The sequence below is a fragment of the Sorex araneus genome, chromosome 3 (genome assembly GCF_027595985.1).
Source record: "Sorex araneus isolate mSorAra2 chromosome 3, mSorAra2.pri, whole genome shotgun sequence".
NCBI lineage: Eukaryota > Metazoa > Chordata > Mammalia > Eulipotyphla > Soricidae > Sorex > Sorex araneus.
Genome location: NC_073304.1, coordinates 154,971,623 through 154,986,153, shown reverse-complemented (window position 1 = coordinate 154,986,153; position 14,531 = coordinate 154,971,623).

The following is a 14,531-nucleotide window of genomic DNA, read 5'->3' as shown; positions in this document are numbered from 1 at the left end:
CATCTTCTCTGGATCACACCCTGGCCTGATTGTACCTGAATCTAGTCGCAAGTAGATTAATTGGCAACTCCGGGCAGAACTCCCTCCTCTGTCTTCTCTGCAGTCTTCCTCTGCACGTCAACACGTGAAAAATTCTTGGCTTTCAAAAGCAAACAATCAATTTTGGTTGCTAGGAGGGAAGACATCAGTCCAGAAAAATTGGAGCTGAAGGGTCAGAATTTGCTAATACCATTTCAAGCTTGGAGCTCATAAGTATTCTGAGGTGTAAGGGAACTTTGCAAATAGTCTGAAAACAAACCAAATGAAAGAACTTGCCGGGAGGGGAGGGTATTTCAAGAGAGCGCCCACTGCGGGTGAAGGCTGGAGTGAGTCCACATAGTGTCCATCAGCTCTATCCTCTCTCTCTCTCTCTCTCTCTCTCTCTCTCTCTCTCTCTCTCTCTCTCTCTCTCTCTCTCTCTCTCTCTCTCTCTCTCTTCTCTCTCTCTCTCTGAGTGTGTGTGTGTGTGTGTGTGTATGTGAAACCACTTCATCTCCTGCATCCACAGGAAGGAGCAAGACCCAAGGCAGTAACAGACAGAAGTTTACTCCATGTCTTAGGCTTCCTTTGCCTTTTGCTCTGTGCACCTGTGTAATCTGTCCAAAATCAAACATGAAGACCTGGGAGAGGCTCAGGGGTGCAAGCGTTGCATCAGGACCAAACACCCCCAGCCCTCTAAGCACTGCTGAGGCGGCCCCTGGGACCCCAAGGAATGTTCCATCACCAGACCTTTGTTCTGAACCATCCTGACTGGCTGGCCCCAGAACCTCCCGAGTACTGCTTGGGAGACCCCAAAACAAAACTAAACATAAATAAAACTCACTTTTTAAAAACTAGGGGCCACACCCAGCAGTGCTCAGGGCTTATTCCTGGCTCTGTTCTCAGGGACAGTGGGCTCAAGGAGTTCATCTGGGGTTTCTGGGATCAAACTTCATCCAGCCACGTGCTCTACCCATTGAACTATCTCTCCAGCCCCAAATCCAATTTCTAATGACAGGACAATTCTCACTCCAATAACTCAGCTGTTTAATCTCAGCCCCTGGTTTAGATCAGGGGATATATTCCCTTCATGCTCTTTCCCTACAGTTCTCTCTGCCTGCCCCCACCCCCTCTTCCTAAGGCTCTCTAGGGTTACCTGAGCCATCACCCCATCCACAGTTTTCAACCATGAGGTAAATACAGGGCTCGGAGTCCTACAGGATTACCTTTCCCGGGGGCCCCTTGCTTTCTGTAGGAATCGTGAAATGTCAAACCTCCTTGTTGGCAGCAATCTTAAGTGTTTTCGAACTGTTCTTACACAAAGTGATGCAAAAGCCAAGAACGAGTTTGGACTCACTCCTTCTAGGCAGGCCTTTCAAATCCCACCCCCCGACTCTCCCCCGCACCCAGGTCACAGCCACCACTAGCTTATTCCTTTTGCCAGGAGACTGGTGCCCAGACAGTGTGGGAGAGCTAGAAGGAAAGTCTCTGCTGGGGTGGCACTCCCCATCCCAGTATCCCCCAGGGAGAATCCATGTCCCACGGAGGACTAATTTTATTTACTTACTTTATTGCAACCAAGTCATGAAATCACCACTTTATTATTGGTAAACAATGAACAATCACTTGAAGGAGGCCCGTCACTGCCCCATCCCTGTGTCCTCCATGGTTCCCACGCCACAGGCCTGAAAGGGCAAGCTGGTGACCAAGCTGGTGGCCAAGCTGATGGCCAAACTGCTCCTTTTGCTGGAAGAACCCCGATTAGAGCAGCCAGTGAGGTTCTGGCTATCGAAGGTCCCTCTCTGTGGGTCCCAATGGAGACTCCGTGTCTCAGAGTGGGAAGTGATGGGGGGAAAATCACAGTCAACACTGAGTCTGCTCCAGCTTTTGTCTTCTCCAGTAAAGGGAATTCCAGAATCCCCTTGCCAGCCCCAAGGCTCTCTTCCTTCTCATTCGCGTTTGGAAATATGGGCAGCTCTCATCCAGAGTAATTTCTTATCCATCCTGGTCTGTCTTGTCATCTGGAATTGGGAATTTGTTGACTGATCAAATTCTCCAACCAAAATTTCCTCAGCTTGTGGTCCCGAGCTTCTTCCCATCAGCTTTGGGTCTGTGCCCAAGTGCCATGACAGCTCAACCTCCACCACCCACGATACCTAGTCAGTTAATCCCAAATCACCTTTTAAGATTTAACTCACATGTCAGCTTTCCTGGGATGTCCTTATGTGCCCTGTGCTGTCTGAGGCTGTCATTGCCTGCCCACACTTGCATTTTAGCTCAGTGTGGCCCTATTCGGTCTGGGATCCCCAGAGGCCACCAGAGTACTAACATGTCATGGGCACTTATGGAACATTTGTTGAAATTCAGCAAATGCAATGGTTAATCTGGCTAATCATTTGAGAGTTAGTGACATCTTCACACTGGAGCCTCAGGTGTAATGAACTTCACAAATTGTTGCAAGGTCATTGAGCTAAGGTTGTCTACTGAACAGATAGAGGAAATTTAGCAAATGGTACTTCTTGTGTGTCGCTCTCAGCTACACATTGGCTGGGAATCATGGCTCAGTCTCTTGTCGAGTCTCAGTTTTATCATCTGTAAAGTGGAGATAGGAATGGCTTCCAAGGAACTGGATTGTTGAGTCACTATTGTATGACATGTCATACTTCTCTGAGTGGCACCAGTCAGGCATCTGCACGACAAAAGTTTCTAGCACCAAAGTGTTGAACCCAGACGAGCCTGACAGCTTCTTCCTTCATGCCTGGTTTGCTGGGTCTGATCCTTGCCTTCCAGTGAAAGAAAAATCTGCAGAAGCAAGAGCCAAATGGAAAGGGAACAATGTTCAGGCTGTCATATCAGCTGTGAGAAGCATTTGCTACTTGCGCCACCACACACCAGCAGCCACAACTGCTCAGATCAAATGACAAGTTGCTTGCAGGAGGGAAAGGACCAGGCAACAGAGAGGCCGGGCCTGGGAAGTGAGGGGCCCCTGGAGCAGAGTTTCCAGAGGACTGTGGTGGCTGGGACTGTATTTCGAGTGCTCCTGCTTCCGCTCCCGCGGGAGGCGGAGGTGGAAGAGCTCCTTCAGCTAATGGGCCACTAATTCATTTCCAGGTGAAGGGAGTCCCCGCAGAGCCGCTTCATTTGCCTTGTCAAGAGGGTCATTAAAATGAAAGGTGGTGAGCTCCTTGGATGGCCCAGGAGTGACAGCTTGACAGCTGCCTGATGCCAGGACAGAAGAGAGAGACAGAGACACACAGAGATACAGAGAGGCTGATGCTGGACTATGTCGAATTTCCGCTGACACAGAGTGAAGGTTGGACCAGATGCAACACAACACTCCCAAGACAATTCAGAGCAGCAGCCCTCACCTCACCTTGCTGGTGAATTATTTGGGAGACTGTCCCCTATAGAGGCTTGAATGAGCTAAGTGGTTTACTCCAACCTCACTCCAAGGCCAACTACTTTTATTCTTTGGTTCATTGGTCAACTGGTTCCTGTGTTTGTTTGTGAGACACATATGGGGGTATTCAGGACTTGCTCCTGACTCTGTGCTCAGGGATCACTCCTGGAAGTGCTCAGGGTGTGATGCTAGGGACTGAACCAGGGTCAGCCACATGCACGGCAACTGCCTTTACCCTTGAACTATTTCTCTGGCCCACTGTCTTTATTCTATGTCATCTTGTGTTCCTCTAAAAATTTTCAACAAGAGTGTAATTAGAACATACTAAATCAGGGCCAGAGAGATAGTACAGTAGGTAGGGTACTTGTCTTGCATGTGGCTGACCTTGGTTCAATCCCCAGCATCCCATATGGTCCCCCAAGTATGACCATGAATAATTCCTGAGTGAAGAACAAGGAATAACCCTGGAGCATCATCAGGTGATCCAAAGGCACCCCAAAAAAAAAAAACCCAAACCCACCTATGTTATTTAGTGAATGCACTGCAGACAACATCACCTTTCTGGTTCAACTTCTCCACTTTTCCACCATACACACTGTGTGAGCACACTTCAGATCATGATTTTGGAACACACCTTATTTTCCTGGGATATAGGAGCCACTGGGAATTAGCAGTAGATATTTCAGGAATTTCTAAGGTTGTTCACAAACTTGAATGGGCCATGGGTGTCTGTAGCATTGTACGCATGTGCAGAGCTGGGCCTAGCATTTACTTACCTCACCCCATCCTCTTTAGCGTCTTGCTCTGTTTAATTGCATTAATCATACTGACCTGATGCAGTTTAGTGGGAATTAAACGAATGAAAATTAAAAACTGCTCAGGTTCACAACCACCAAGAACAACACTGGCAAAACTTGATGCCCATTTCTCAACTTTCAAAAAAATAATCTACCAGAGGGGCAGAGGGATAGGTCAAAGGTCAGGGGTGTGTGGCTTGAGTCTGATCCCCAGTATGCATGGTCCCCTCCCAGCACCACGAGGTGTAGCCCTGGAGGCCCCTGAGCACTGTCAGGGGGAGCAGACCGAGGCTCAGCCATCCTGCCCAGTTGGCTGAGGCGCACTACAAAGGGCCCCTTGGGTCCCCTGAGCACTGCTTGGGAGAAACCTTCAAATTCCCTTAATTAATCGGAGTGAGAGAAGTTTAAAAATAGAGAATACAGAATTCCAAAGGAGAACAATAAGTGGAGATGTGCTTGACGGGAAACGCAAACATTTTACAAAATTATTGTAACACAGTGGCATGAAAATGCCTCCAACATGTCCAGATAATGCAGACCCTGACATGAGCATTCATTATATCATCCAAGTCAGGTACCAAGTTAGTAGACAGGCTCAGTCTTCATGAGGGTATTCAAACCCACTGACTACCCATGGAAAGGCCCTTCATTTTATCCCTGATTAAAAATATACAGAAAAATTAACTCTAATAGATAAAAAGAAGAGGAAAGCTACAGTTAGAAAGTGGATCTTACAGAAGTTGGGGCAGCTATAGGCTGATATGCTGATTATTGTGGGTTGAGTGTGGCCCGTCGGAAGCTGATACAGAGCATTGAGTATCACACTCCCTAGACAGGGACCAGCAGGGTGAATGGTGACGCAAACCTCTTTTTTCATGTGTTTTGTCCTCTTTCATCTCGGATAACCCTCTCTTTCCCTCACTCCACCCAAGCACCCTTTGTACCACCCAGTCACTGAAAGTACCTTTATTAGCATTTGTGATTTAAGAGTTCTCTTTCTTTTTTGGGTCTCACTGAGAAATACTCAGGGGTTATTCCTGGCTCTATGTTCTCAGGAATTGTTCCTGGCAGTGCTCGGAGGACCATATGGGATGCCAGGGATTGAACCCAGGTTGGCCACATGCAAGGCAAATATCCTCCCCAGTGTCCTATCACTCTAACCCCATGTTGTTAAAAAGTTCATAAATAATACTGAGCTTGGATCCCTTTTTATCTCATGCCCCTCATCCCCTCTATGGCCCCTGTGTCACTCTTTTGTTGTTCATTGGTTTTTGTTTTGGACCTCAGGGCTCGGGGCTTATTCATAGCTCTGTACTCTAGGATCACTCCTGGCAGTGGTCAATTGGGGCCCAGGGGTTGAATCTGGTTGGTAGTGTGCAGGGCAAGTGCCCTCCCTGCTGGACTATCTCTTGAGACCCTGCCCCATCACTTAGGTCCCTGCACACCTGGGGTTTCCATCTACTTCCTTTGCCTTTATCAGTCACTACCACAATGAAGACTGCACCTAGTCTTCCAGAAGCTGCCCTTCCATCAACTCATGCCTGGGTTTCTCCCGAGTACATAGGAGGGTGAGACCACCAAATACTAGACAACTCACAGGGTTTCCAAGCTTCACACCTGCAGGCCAATGAAAACAGAAGAAAACCTTTGCACATCACTAAGGCAGAAACAAAAATAAAACATTACTTAAAATAAAGATATTTGTGTTCAGGCCAGAGACATGCTACAAGTGCTTGCTGAACCCAAATACTCTCTCCAGCATCTTATTCAGTCCTCCAAGTACTGCCAAGAGTCACCCCTGAGCAAAGAGAAGTAAATATAAGCATCTCCAGATGTTAAACCTTCCCTCCTCCAAATTTATATATCAGTATCTATCATCACTACATGATCCAGGGTACAAAGCCTTTTCCTTTTCGCAGATTGGCAGCAACTCTTTCCGGGTCAGCACGTACCTGTGGATTGGTGGTTGAAAACCCCTGTACAAACTACCCCTACTGACACTTCATGCAGGTTTCATTTCCCTGCACCCTAGACAGTCTTTACATTTTTTGCTAACCTACAATTTTCAACATTGTAACTTGCTTCCTTTGGCAATTCTTGGATACCAGCACAACCAACCTTCTCTTTACCAGGGTTCCCCTCCCATGACTTGCTCTCTGTCTCTTTTGCTCATTTCTTGCCCAGACTTCCCAACATTTTTTCTTGATCATTTTGTCATAAAATGTGTGCATCCAGAACTAAGCAATCTAGTAAAAACAGAGATCAACAAATGGGACTACATTAAACTAAAAAGCTTCTGCACCGCAAAAGATACAGTGACCAGAATCCAAAGACTATCCACAGAATGGGAAAGGATATTTACACAATACCCATTAGATAAGGGGTTGATATCAATGGTATATAAAGCACTGGTTGAACTCTACAAGAAGAAAACATCCAACCCCATCAAAAAATGGGGCGAAGAAATGAACAGAAACTTTACCAAAGAAGAAATACGAATGGCCAAAAGGCACATGAAAAAGTGCTCTACATCACTAATCATCAGAGAGATGCAGAACAAAACAACCACAAGATACCACCTCACACCACAGAGACTAGCACACATCCAAAAGAACAAAAGCAACCGCTGCTGGAGAGGATGTGGGGAGAAAGGGACCCTTCTACACTGCTGGTGGGAATGCCGACTGGTTCAGCCCTTCTGGAAAACAATATGGACGATTCTCAAAAAATTAGAAATTGAGCTCCCATTTGACCCAGCAATACCACTGCTGGGAATATATCCCAGAGAGGCAAAAAAGTATAATCGAAATGGCATCTGCACATGTATGTTCATCGCAGCACTGTTTACAATAGCCAGAATCTGGAAAAAACCCGAATGTCCTAGAATGGATGACTGGTTGAGGAAACTTTGGTACATCTCTACAATGGAATACTATGCAGCTGTTAGAAAAAAGGAGGTCACAAATTTTTTATTTAAGTGGATCAGCATGAAAAGTTTCATGCTAAGTGAAATGAGTCAGAAAGAGAGAGACAGACATAGAAAGATTGCACTCATCTATGACATATAGAATAACAGAGTGGGAGACTAACACCCAAGAATTGTAGAAACAACTACCAGGAGGTTGACTCCATGGCTAGGAGGCTGGCCTCACATTCTGGGGAAAGGGCAACTCAGAGAAGGGATCACCAACTATAATGTAGTCGAAGGCCATGTGGGAGAAGGGAGTTGCGGGCTGAATGAGGGCTAGAGACTGAGCACAGTGGCCACTCAACACCTTTATTGCAAACCACAACAGCTAATTAGAGGGAGAGAACAGAAGGGAATGCCCTGCCACAGTGACAGGGTGGGGTGGGGGGAGATGGGATTGGGGAGGATGGGAGGGATGCTGGGTTTACTGGTGGTGGAGTATGGGCACTGGTGAAGGGATGGGTTCCCGAACTTTGTATGGGGGAAGCATAAGTACAGATGTGTATAAATCCGTAACTGTACCCTCATGGTGATTCATTAATTAAAAATAAATAAATTTATTATTAAAAAAATGTGTGCATCATAATATCATAGCATGTGTGTGTACACATAGCAAGTTTTAGAAAAATCCAAAATAAGCTCAAAACAATTTCCTCTGCTGTGAACAATGAATTTGAGAAGGGGTGCTGGTGGAGAGTGGTCAATGAACACTTTCCTTTCTCTGTTTCATGTTTTTTAACAAGAAGAATATTTTTATTCTGTACTTACGCGAGCAAAATAATTTTTAAATGATTGATTTTTAACAAGACTAAATGTGATAATTATGTGCAAGTCTTTTGTGAGCTGAAAAATAACATACAGTGGCTGGGTATAATTAAGGGAAGATATAATATACAGCCAGATTTCATCAAATTATAAATACCTTCTTCCATTAAAACCCTATTGTTATCATGGCTGCCTAGCTTAGCTCTGGACTGTGGATCCAAGCAGAAGTAGAAACCAGAGAACGTTGTTCTTTCAGCTTGGCTTCACAGCCCTGAAGCTTCTAGACTATCCTGATTTAGGGCCCATGAAAAGGCCAGCAGGTATTTTGGAGTTTGGGTTATAGCCCACAGTTTAACAATGGCCTTTACACTTTTTAATGTTTGACCAAAAAGTCAAAAGAAGGAAATAATATGCAACTTTTACAAAGTAGATACATTTTCATTTGAAAGTCAGTAACTGATTTGACTGGAGAGAAGTGCCAAAACTTTTTATAACTTTGCCCTCTTCCCCTGCTTCCCTGAAGGTTTAGCAGGACTCCGGCTTAGACGGCACTAAAACAGCCTGGCCAGAGCCTGTGTTTGAGGGTGTGAGCCCCTGGGACAAGCCGCTCCAGTCCCTTCTCTCAGCTCAAAGGGGGCTAAGGTGAAGCCTTTCATTCTGGCCAGGTGCAGGACCTGGAGGGACAGAACAGTGAGTGGGATCTTCCTTGCTTCCAGCTTCTTCCATCCTCATCACTACTCTAAAAACACACTTGACATTCCTCTTCCATTTCCTCTACATGCAACATACATCCATGGCATATTCCTCAATTGCGCATGCTCAAAGTTCTTCCTCAAGAATCTGCAGGCATTTCATGAAACTCCAGAATCTATACACGCTGCTACATCATTCTCTCTTTACTGGACCTAAATCAGACCCCTGGTACCCTCTCCTGGAAGCAAGTTGACATCTTTCTCAAGTTGCTCTCATGTCCATAATGCTCCTACTTTCCAGTGAATTGTTCCCATACTGTTTCAAAAGTTTTGGAAACAAATGCTTCACTAGCATGTTCTATGAAATGCTCACAGAAAATTATGAACTGTCCTTCATAAATTCTTTCTGAAAATTGAAGAGGAAGAGATGCTTTCTAACTCTGTCTAGAAGCTATTATCATGGTGATAATAAAGATGTCACCCACTAATAAATTATATATATAAGAAATGATCCAGTCATTTAAAGATATGTCTTTAAAGATGCCTTTAAAGATTTATGTATCCAAAGAAGATATATAAATGCCTAAAGCCCCTAAATAAATTCCCAGTAACCTAGTCATCAGGAAATACCAGAACACCAGGACAATCTGCAGAAAGGGTAAAATCAACAAGAGTTGATGAGTACTGGAAGAAACAACTAAATACTCAGATACTGTTGTGGGAATAAAGCAACTGAAATACTCAGATATTGTTGTGGGAATAAAATATAGCATAAGCAACCACTTTGGACAACAGTTTGTCAGTTTTTCTAAAGGAGTAACATGGAGTTAGCATATATACCCCTCTAGCCATATACTATGAGAACTGAGAACATAGGCATATAAACATTCAAGGTCTTACTACTCACAGAAAAATGTGCAGAACCCAAATCTCCAACAACTGGTGAGGAGTCAAACAGAATGTGGTCATTCACCCAGGAATCTCATCAGACCACAAGGGGTGGAACACTGAACTAACGCCACTTGGGTGAACATTGAGTACATTACTCTCAGTGAGGAAACCCAGACACCAAAGCAATGGATTGTCTAACCCACACAGAAAACGTTTGGAACAGGGTCACAGCAAGTAGATTAGGGGCTTCCAGGAACCCAGAGAGGAAGACAAGAGGGAGGAGCTGCCAATGAGCATTTCCTTTTTAGAGGGAGGAAAACGATGAGACAGTGGTGCTGGTTGAACAACATGCTGTGAATGTGCTAAAATATCATCAACCTGTTCACATTCGGGGGGTGGATTCTGTGGTAGGTGTTTAAGACCTCAGTTACCTTGGCAGCATATATACATGTGCTTGTGTGTGCATACATAGACACACATGCACACCTCATTGGTCTCATGGCTTCTGGCTAGCTGAAGGGAAGTGGCCGCTGTCTCTTGCGCATCTTGCCAGGAATCAGAGGTGTGATGGCTCCAGTGCTTCAGGCAGAAGGAGACCCCAGGAGACGAACAACTTCCCAACCGGGAAAAACTCCATACTGCAGCTGTTTGAAGTCAGCAAACCCATGCGTGTGTCTCAGGCCTGTGAGTCTCCTGTGTGTGCGGGGTTCTGAAAGGTGTCAGCTTCTCCCCACAGTCTAGGGTGAAATAAAAACAGGCTGAAACCAGGCCAACACAACAGCCACACAGAACCCACATCCTCTGCTCCTGGTTTTACTTCTCATCTATTAACTCTTCCTGTCACTTTTGAAACATCTCCAACACCTGATTACAGTGGAAAATTTGTGGAAGGTAAGGCATGAGTGGCTCAGAATCTTGCCCAGCCTGACACAGGATGAAAGATGAATTGAAACCCTCCATCCCATGGCAGAGGATGAAAGCCCAGGACCACCGTGTTGCCAGGACTCTGGCCAGACATGATGTACATGACTTTGTTCTACTGGCTTACAAGGAAAAGATTTGAGCCACTTTCCAAGTGTTTGCTCTGCTCTCCTGTCTACGCCTTCCTCAGGTACAGTTTCCCATCGGGAAGAGCACTTGGGTGGGAGTAGATGCCAGTCCTGAGCCAGGGTTTGCCTGGAGCCCACATGCAAGGCATTGCAGGTGGGGGAGGGACACCGTGGGCCACCTTTGAGGGGGAGTACTGCCTAAAATGTGTCAGGAAAGATCCAAACTCTGTGGTTAGCACACTGTCCCCTCCAACAGAGATGTTAGAGGATTACCTCAGCCCCACCAGCCTCTTTAGGGATTGAAGCTTTCTAGACAGTCCAAAAGGGAGACATAGAGAGCTGTTTGGCTCAGGGATGTAAAGAAATGAACACAGCATGCAGGAATCAGCTCAGGGACAGCAGGGGATCATGCAGTAGAGGGAGAGAGAGTGCAGAGGGTAAAGATGACCTGGGTTGATTCCTGACACCTCCAAATACCACGAGAAATGACCTCTGAGCACAGAGCCAGGAGTAAACACTGAGCACCATCAGGCATGGGCCAAAAAGTGAAAGAAAAAAGAAGAGAAGGCAGAGTCCTAAAAGGGACTGCAGATCAGCCCATCGAAGGAGAATAAACCAAGATTGATTAGCGTAAAATAAAGACTTGTCACCAGGCTCTGTCCCCTTTTCCTGTAAGAGAGGTTGGGACAGGGGACCCTGTGGAGAGCCAGAGAGGGGAATCTGGAGTCATAGGCCAGCAGATGAGCCACTTGCCTTGAATGCAGCTGACCTGGGTTTGTTCTCTAGAACCACAGCTGGCCATAAGAGTCCCATCAGGAGTGATCCCTGATGTGCCACTCCCCCCCTTCCCCCCCACCCCGGCTCATGGCTTGCCATCAGAGTGCTGTCTTATTCCAAGGAGAGATGTGCCTTCTTGCGGGGCATGTCCTTGGGTCTACAGGGACAGTCCTCAGGGAGAGAAGCATCAACACTTATTGAGAAAAATTACACGTGAGGTACAGGTAGATCCTTGATAGCTTATCCAAGATGTGTATTCCCAGGACTCTGTGACCCACAGCTAACACCCACTGGAAAATGCTCCCTACATCAGATAACTTGAGAGAGGGAGGGAGGGAGATGGGTGAGAAGGCGCTCGCACATAAATTTCATGACAGTATATTGCGATCATTGTTCTATTTTATTATTAGTGACTTGTTCATCTTCTACCGTGTCTAATTCATAAATTAAACTTTATCATGGGGATGTGCTTGCAGGCGAGAACATCATCCGTAGAAGCAGGAACATGGTCTGTATCCTCAGCCTCAGACCTCTTCTGGGGGCTAGGAACATGCCCCCGATGGCTAGGGGACTAAGTGTGTGTCTCCGTTCATAGTGTTTTTTTAAACTATGCTCAAGAGTGACATTTACCCCCTTGGGAGAAAATGGCCAAGCAGTGAGCAGGTAGGACTTCAGTGTTTGGTCAGGGGTAGAGATGAGAAAACAATGTTTTGCCCTGAGCAGGTTCTGGCCCTGGGGGCGGAGCAACCCCTTATATCCTGGGTTTGGCCCCGCCCACCCCGGGAGATGCCAACCCCTCCAACCACCCCACCCACCCCCGCCACTGATTTGGCCCTGCCCACACCTGAGTTTGGCTCCGCCCACCCCTGTGTGTTGTGTGCAGCTTTCAGCTACCAGCAAGAAGGATCCAAGAAGCTTTCAGCTACCAGCAAGAAGGATCCAAGAAGCCTTCTCACAGACTCTGGCAGTGCAGGCTGCATCGCCTGAGTCATCCAACCAGCTACAGAAAATGACTCTCCAATCTCGGCTAGCAGCACTGAGGACAGGGTTCAACCCAAGTTCCTGGCTTCACCCACAGCTGAGAGCCAGACCACTATGGTCACTGTCCCTGTACCTCTCCCTCACTTCCCTCTCCTGCCCTTGGGCCTGAAGAGCTGCTCCGTTGGTGTGGACTCCTGGGTGAGGGGGAGAGTGGCAAGCAGTCGCCCCCACCCCCACGTCCCAGCTGTTCTGCCCCTGCCCGGCTCCCTTTCCTGCAGTTCTTGGGATCACTCCCTTGCTCTGAAGCAGGGCAAGAGCAACTGACAAGAAAAGAGGGCTTTTATTGGCATGAAAACAATTTAATTGGGAAGATGTCCACCAGCACGGCTGGAGAACAGCTTCAAAGAGAGAAAGTGGGGGCCTGGTTTTAAGCCCAGCAGAGCTGGAGTGATGTAGGCTCATACATATTCTAGTAAGGGTTTGATTTGTGTGTGTGTGTGTGGTTTTTTAATTTTCATTTTTTCCCTTTAGAAATAGAATATCGCTGTATCACTGTCAGCCCACTGTTCATCGATTTGCTCGAGCGAGCACCAGTAATGTCTTCATCCGTCCCTGTCGTGTGCTGCTGTAGCCTGATGGTGTCTGCTCACTCCAGGAACACAAAAAGTACGTTGTTGTTTTTTGGCATGTCAAATACGGCACGGGTAGCTTGCCATGCTCTGCCATGCGGGAAAAATTTTAATTTAATTTAATTTAAAATAAAGAGGTCGCATTTGCGGCCACACACTCTAGGAAAAATTGTGTCGCTCTTTTCCGGGAGCTTTGTTTTATAGTCTCTGGATCTTGACCATTGATGAGATTACATGGTGCCAGGGGGAGTTTGTGGGTGTGACTGCCAAGCTACTGGAAAACTGGGGATCTGGATGGAGGAGGCCCAGTTCCGATCCGAGCAGGCTTGGAGATCTCAGTCATGGGTCCCACATACCTGGGTTCCTCTGTCGGTTCCTTCACGGCTGCGGCTCATCCGAACATGTGGAGAGCTAGAATATATATGTGTCTATATTTGTTTCCAGGATTTTTTTTAATTTAGGCATAATGATTTTCATGATAATAATAGGGTTGAGTTTCAACTCCAAACCCTCCACAACTGAACCAGGCTCCCTTCCGCCCTAGTAAACTCATTTTTCTTTGAAGTTTACTCTCTATGGCTGGGTCCCAATCTACACTAGTGTTGACACATGATTTTGATGTCCAGTTCCCTCACCTGTACACCCTTCAAGTGTTCAAGATCCTTGCATTCCCTGCCTGGAAAATACATTCTGGTCTTTTTTCAGAAGTCACATATACTCATGCAGGAGCATGTGAACACAAACAGTCGAGGGACACAAACACGCAACAAATATACATTGCATGAGCTGGAAAGGTTGGAGAAGCATAGTGGAGTGTGGTTTTAGGACGGCCATGAAGAGCAAGGAGGCTAGAGGTCAGAAAGGGCCTCCCAGAAGTCTCTACTGGCCAGTACTGGCCGGCAGATCTGGGGCCTGGTCAATGCAAAAGTTCATTAAGTCCCCCCGCCTTGGCCTCCTCAGAACCAAAAGAACACTCATGGCATGCTTCTCCTGGGGAGAGTCATACCTCAGACCACAAGCCCTGAAAATCCCTAACAGAGGGACAGTCCTGAGACCTTGGCCAACACAGGGTTCCCCGGACATCTTTTCTCATAGCTGAGGGGTATAAACTACATCTTTGTCCTCTCAGCTGTCACTGGGCTCTCGAGTTGTGTCCAGGATGTGGCTATTGTCAACAGCTCTGCAATGGGCCTGGGCTCCCCCATCACTTTGATCCTATCTGATCATGCCCAAGTGTCACTGTTTATTGATCACATCCCCTCATGTAGCCATTTCCATTCTTATTCGCTACTTATTTGAAGAACACTATGCTAGGCAGCCTCAGAGTAACGTCATCGTTTCTGCCTTCCAGAGCATTTCCCTAGTGGAATTTCTGGAAGTGTATCAGTGGCCCAGGGATTGTGGACCAGTTGAACAATTCCCAAAACTGTCATTGAATTCCCTCTTGGGAGATATGGACACTAGTCAGGTAGCCAAGCAAGCATCCCAGCTCTCAGCCACTCTAGATATGACAATTTTTTTTGTTTTTCTTCCCAGTGAGTAACTGAGTAGAGCAACAAATAGA